The sequence below is a fragment of the Pristiophorus japonicus genome, chromosome 9 (assembly GCF_044704955.1).
Source record: "Pristiophorus japonicus isolate sPriJap1 chromosome 9, sPriJap1.hap1, whole genome shotgun sequence".
Taxonomy (NCBI): Eukaryota; Metazoa; Chordata; class Chondrichthyes; family Pristiophoridae; genus Pristiophorus; species Pristiophorus japonicus.
The window spans coordinates 144,194,500-144,201,556 of NC_091985.1; the positions used below are offsets into that span (position 1 = coordinate 144,194,500).

A 7,057-nucleotide genomic window follows, 5' to 3' on the forward strand; every position below is an offset into this window, starting at 1 on the left:
ACCTAACACTGCACGCAATGCCGCGAGAAAAAATTACTTGTCGACCTAGCTACAGCTATACGGTGATCTTCTCCTGTAAAACACAAACAATCAAAGGTTAATTTGTCAGATGTCGATGAGGATGCAAGAACTATCTGAGAATTGGCTACTGGTTTTTATGAGGAACGGCTTGGTGAGAAACTTGGTTCACCTGGCAAATGATATCGTAGCAAAAATAAAGTCCAGCTTAAGCGCAAGCCAGATCAGTCAATTGATCAATAAGCACGACAACCTGAGTCCTGCAAGAATGAGCACATTTGTTCCACCAGTTGCATGGCCGAGTCAAATATCAGTCATGTGTCATTTACATCACTGAAAAGTGGAATAAACCGTTACTCAGTAATCAAAATAAGTTCTTGTGCTCAAGAGTGCCCCGTTACTTCATTGGCTGTAAAAGTGCTTGAGATATCCGGTGGTCGTGAGAGGCGCTGTATAAATGCAACTCTTTCTTTTCATTAGAACGCACATAACACTGTGCTACTTCACACACAAAAATTATTCTCTCGTGGCATACTATTAACGATTAAAGTTCACTTTACTGCCAACTTTAAAACTTGCTTGTTTCAGGTTTTATTCTTTGCGTAAAAAAAAGGGAGAAAAGTCAGTGAGAAATAAATTAGCTCCTAAAAAGAAAGCCTGGGTGCATTCTAGATAATGTTAATGATCTCTACATGGTATGCATTGTATTGAAGTGCAGCATATACAGCACAATATATCAGTACACCCTGATATCCAATACATCACACTATCAAAAACAAAAACCAGAACAACAAAGGAGTAAAATAAGAACTGAGATAGAATGAATGAGTGAAAAGATAACAGGCAAAACAGAAGAACAGCAAATGGAACATTACAGTAAATAATTAAATTAGTAGAGGTAAGAATATAAAGTAAAAAAATACAAGAACATAAATTATGAAAAACTAGGCACTTAGAATTTTTTTTTTTAAAAAGCGCTGAAAATTTAAACAGATCTTGAAAATTGCGTTTTTGGATTCTCAAGTAACTCTCAACAATGAAGGGAAACATCTTTTTGTAGCCATATCATGTGTGCCCTGAAGAGTTTATACTCTGCCACAGGAATCAGGTTTCACCACTATGTCAAACCTGTGGGGAGCATGTTGGCGACAACTGTAGAAACCAGGAAGAAGCTGATTAGAGACAGTGAGATTTTTAAGACCAAATAACATATTTACAGCATTATGGATGGGATGTAAGAGAGAGTTCAAAGCTACAAGGTTTTATTGCTTTTGGACGGTGATGCCACAAAGTTCAAATGAAAATAACAGCCAACAAAATATTTATGGCAGGATAAGATTAAGTTGACAAAAAACGAGATGGAGCCAGAGAGATGAAAATCTGTTGCCAGAAAAAGCAGAAATGGGTCACAAAAGTGCTTGAAGCACTGTATAATTAAACAAGCTATTAAAACTCTAGGAATGCAGTCAATGGAGAGGGGTTTCGTTGCACAACAAAAAGTGGCAATATAACTCTCTGTCAGTCCCAATTTGACTCCGGTAAATACTGATTCCCAGTGGTGTTGGACCTCCTTCAAGAGACTCTCTCATTGCTTTGGTTTGACAATGTGTGGAGAATAATTCCAGTGCATTGTGAAGTCAGGGGGAAAAGTGTTCTGTCTTTTGGTCCTGCTAAAGGCTATTTTAGGAGAAGGCAAGGGAATGTTCGCTTTCTCATAATAATAGAAAGGTTCTGCAGTGCTCACAATTAATATTTTATGGATTCTTGCCACAGTTGTGCTTCTCCTCGAATTATGCTAATTTGAAACAACTTATTTATTCTTGCTCCATTGGGTCAGGGATTGGGGGTCATACCTAGTACCTGTCTTGTTCATTAAGGCCACTGTCCTCATCGGTCTGAGTGGGTCACAGTTATTAGGTTATTTCCCCTCAAATACTGAGCCTCTTTCTTACTTATTAGTCCTAGTCATTGGAGAGCAAACACCCCCAAGCACCATGCGGGCTAGCACAGCTCTAGCTGCTACCAAATCTGCCACCAAGCTTATGGTCTACAGGGCTGTAATGATACCCGCCCTCCTATATGGCTCAGAGACGTGGACCATATACAGTAGACACTTCAAAGCACTGGAGAAATACCACCAACTTGCCTCCATAAGATCCTGCAAATCCATTCGGAGAATAGACGCACCAACGTCAGTGTTCTCGATCAGGCCAACATCCACAGCATTGAAGCACTGATCACACTCGACCAGCTCAGTTAGGCAGGCCACATCGTCCGCATGCCCGACATGATACTCCCAAAGCAAGCGCTCTATTTGGAACTCCTACACGGCAAGCGAGCACCAGGTGGGCAGAGGAAACGTTTCAAGGACACCCTCAAAGCCTCCTTGATAAAGTGCAACATCCCCACCGGCACCTGGGAATCCCTGGCCCAAGACCGCCCTAAGTGGAGGAAGAGCATCTGGGAGCACCTCGAGTCTTATCGCCGAGAGCACGCAGAAACCAAGTGCAGGCAGCGGAAGGAACATGCGGAAAACCAGACTCCCCACCCACCCTTTCCTTCAACGACTGTCTGTTTCACCTGTGATAGAGACTGTAATTCCGTATTGGACTGTACAGTCACCTGAGAACTCATTTTTGGAGTGGAAGCAAGTCTTTCTCGATTTCGAGGGACTGCCTATGATGATGAGCTGCTAGCTAGTAGGTATTGCATCCCTTATTGTGGGGTGTGCACTTCCATCACCCCCATGCTCCATTGGCTTCTCCTGCCCTGGTAAATTGTCTATAAGATCTTCATCCTCACCTTCAAATCGCTCCATGACTTTCTCCCATGTGATCTCAACTATCTTCTCTTCTATGTTCTTCGACAAATCACCAACACTAGCTTTTTTCTTTCCTCGCTCCCTTAGTCTTATCATCATCGATCAAGTGTTGACCAGCTCTGTTTTAGCCATGACCCTACAAGTATCAACCTAATTGCTTGGTTTGAATGTAAATGAATCTCACCTCATGATAGGATGTTATAGGTATCACGAGTGTTGCCTAGTCCTTCAAACCCCAACATCAACAGCTCGTTGAACTTTCTTTCAAAGATACTAGCGCACTTCATTGCACATTGGCGTACCCATATTTTGTTTTAGTTTTGAAGATCATTGAATAATTTGTCACTGGCTGGAGAAACAAGATTTCCTCCTTTGACATAGGGGCCCTGTGTCTTCTGTCAGATCTTGTTGCCATGACATTAGGTTTGCCTACATACTATTTACAATGACGTTCTTTGGTAATTTTTTGTGCTAATCAAGGTGAGTGAAGTTAATGCTGGGCAGTGGAGCATTTGTGACACCCAGATATGGTATACCATGGTTAAGTACACATATACTCTGCTCCAACAATGTGTCTTAGTCCCAACTCCAGAAAAGGTATATCCCCCCCACTCCCATCACTGCAGCAGTGTAACATATTTGCCTCTCCGATACCAGCCAAACTGAAGCTTCTCTAGTGAGATGTGCAACCCACAAAGAATTGGATTGATTTGAGAAACTAATTTCATGTACAACCTTTGCGGTCTACCTCAGACATAACAAATGGTTTGTGCACCTACATTGAAAGCGTCACTACTTCTAACAGCAATGCTGATGTACCTATGCTGTAACATACATGCTGCACTGAGGACTGTCAGCTTAAGACCATAGACCTTAAGAAATAAATGTCATTTTCAGTGATGCTTTATGACAGCAGAGGGTATTATGGTTTTGAGTGTGAGACTTGTGTGTAGCTTCCTCCAAGTTGCTCAAAGGCACTAACCCATGGTGTACAGTCACTCATTTACCCGTTAATAAAATATCCTGCCTGGAGTCACGAGTATTCTCCATGGCTGAAAGGATATATATTACCTGCAGTAAGAATGGATGAGTCATACACTGGATTGGCTTCCAACTATAGTTTCAACCACATGGAGTTTGAAAGAATGGTTAGAACAGGAAAAGGAAGTTGGCCCACAGGTATAATTTAAGTTACTGAATAATGGATAGACCTCCATCCGTGGATGTATTACAAAAGGTGCATTCAGCCAGAACCAAACAGGAACAATATACCTCTTAATAATCCATCCCTGACCTTTTATGTTCGAGAATTCTGCTGCTGAGTGTATCCACAACAGTCCAGTGGCAGCCAGCAAAAAAAAAAAAATTCATTCCTGATCCTTCAAGCGACTGAAAGGAAGAACGTCCATAAAGGCAGAGCAAAAAAAAAGCGTGGTGGGTGAGCCTGCTTGGGTCATTCTTGCACACCTTGTAGCAGCTAGCTACGTGCAGGATTCATTAATACATGGCAACAGGTTGGTCTGCAAACCATCATATAAATAATGTGTGGGCCACAGAAATATAAGGCAAAGGTCAAAAAATATATACTAGACAAGTACTGTAGCTGAGGACTACAGAGGATTCAAAAGTTCACAATTGCACTACACCAATTGGATCGACAGGAATGAAGAGTTAAAAGCAGATGGAATGTGCACACAACTTTTCAATAGAAATTAGAAGTAGGTAGACTCTTCAATATTAAACCATCACATGTTCCGCAATACAAGGATTCATGTGTAGTGCCAGAATATTTAAGGGAAATATTTTTGCTAGAAGCTACTGCCTGCACTGTGCAACATCATTGGACAATAGAATGTAATGTTGTTAATTAGCACAAAGCATTTTCTCAGATTCCAGCCAATCATATTGATCTCTATATTCAAAGGCTATAAGAGAATTTAGAGCATGAAAAAAGTAATAGCTACAGTGTTGTACATTGGCACGCACAATTACATAACAGCTCCCATCCCTTGCCACCCAGAAAGTCAAGGTCATCATTATGCATACAGCCTGAAAGCAATAGGCTATTTATCATGAATCATAGAACCATTGCATTTAGGTTTCATTCACTTTTGATTAAATTATCCTTGACATACTTATTATTCAGCATTAAGAATGTAATAGGCATTTTAATTGGTCAACAGTAATGGTACATTTAAGCGCTAATAAGGCGACTTCAACACCAGGAATTTACATAACAAATCAAAGGCTGTGTCTAGTCCCTGCTGTCAGAGAGCTGATAGTTCTCTGCCTTTGTCTGCATTTCCAGTTAAATACAAGTCTTTGTTTCTCTATCGGAGCCTCAGATTTAATTCTTTACACTAAGTCTAATATGACAGAGCTACAAATCCATAAGCAACTAGAGATTTATCTTCTGTAACACTGCAAGATAACAAAGACGTGCATCACTGCAAAGAACAGTGGCATGGAGAGTGGCAGAAGCTCATTACTACACCCTCGCAGTAATAAACAGCTATCGATGGCCAAATGGATCCAGGAAGGGGCGCATTAAGGAGTTGAACTGGAACATGTATCAACATTAATGCACGTATAGATTTCATCTCTCCCATTGGTCAAGCATATTGAAATCTGAGCATTTTGCATGGTTACATGAACACTAAATCTGGCGAACTTTCCCCACTGAATGCAATTCAGGTGAGCACAAAGAAGGCTTGCAAAAAATGTCATAAGAAAGCAATACTGTCAAGACCATCACTTTATCAGACAAACGAAATTGCACAAACAATTTCTCTCTCAAACAACAACCCTAATACATAGAATCAGTGGCGAGACTTTGCAACAGGATTACCTAATCCAATTCGCCTACCCTCCCCAACCCCCACCTCCACAGACATGCTCTTCTCTGACAAGACGATGCAGCTCCACACATCTCGGAGCTGCCTGCACTCGCACTCGGGCTGGTCTCCCGGGAAACCGCGCCGAGCCCGGATTGTGCTTGGGAGACACAGGCGGTCAGCTTAATGGTGAAGTTTTTTTTTTAATAATGTGGCTCGATTGAGAGAGTCAGACAGTCCGCAGGGGGCGGGGGGCAACAGTCCAACAGCTGCTCATTCACGTCAACCAAAAACAAAAGACAACAGAAACAAAGGCGCAACCTATTCCTTCAGCAAACACACACACAGCACCGAGCGTCGCCTACCTTTGCTAGGCCGGGCAGGCGGGCGGCTGACTTACCTGTGGTTGAGGAGGGTGTGCGCGAGATGCTTCAATGCCTCCCTCCCTCCCTCACTTCCCCCCCTCACACTGACAGATGTCCCGATCTGTCTCCAGCCTCACCGCTCGGCGCTCGCACTGCGCACGCGCCACTCCGCCGGCCACACACCAAAAAAAAAGTTTGGGAGAGGAAAAAACAAAAGTAAACTTTGGTCAAACTTTGGGAAATCACGTGAGTCCTTGGCGGAGGAGGAGGATCGTGGCGCCGGCTGTGTTGTTTAATGCCGACTGTTTGTAAATATTAGGATGTTTTACTGTGTCAGAGGTTTTTTTTTTATAAATCAGGATACTGGTGAAAATAATGAATTACTGGAAAAACTTTTATTTTTGCTTAAACAATAATCCAACGATGTTTTATTTATGGAAGCGTGGGGGGGGGGGGTGCGCAATGTGTCTTCTCAGGGCAAATGCAGGCAATGTTTCACGTGAAGACAGGAAGTGTTTGAACCACATTGACTCTTTCAAAATAAATGTTTTTTTCCCTCCTCCTCAATTCGCTCTTTGAATGGATGCTGAAAAGCGACCCAAGTGGTTTACTGCGAGGTTTTATTTCCTCAGAAGATCGTTATTTGAATGATCATTCAGGAAATAAAAATTCTACCGCTTTAAGACACGCTTGAGTGATACGAGATGCAGGAGAGCGATGTGCCCCCTCTTTGACATTGGGAGTGGGGAGCCAGGCTGGGTGGCTGTGCTCTAATGGAGCGATTCAGGTCAAGTCCACCTGAGTGTGACCTGCTTCCTTATTGCCAACAGCACAATCATGGACAGACAGTTTGGCCGGCTCACACAGTGGACTGCAGGTCAGGGAGGGAGACCTGCTGTACTTATTCTCACCTCTCTATGAAGCACCTTGGGATATTTTTCTCATCAGCAAAATACTACAGATTCTGGAAATCTGAACCAAAAACAGAAAGTGCTGGAAATACTCAGCAGGTGAGGCAT

The 7,057-nt window shown here is 42.5% G+C and overlaps 1 protein-coding gene across 3 annotated transcripts in view; it reads right to left on the minus strand.

Moving 5' to 3' along the window:
- LOC139273253 (ras and Rab interactor 2-like) overlaps positions 1–6,164 on the minus strand; it is a 150,052-nt gene extending 143,888 nt beyond the window's left edge. For all 3 annotated transcript variants that reach the window (XM_070889902.1, XM_070889899.1, XM_070889904.1), the window contains exon 1: positions 6,074–6,164. The gene's annotated coding sequence lies outside the window, so the exon portion shown is untranslated. The remainder of the gene's footprint in view (positions 1–6,073) is intronic.
- Positions 6,165–7,057: the final 893 nt, after the last annotated feature.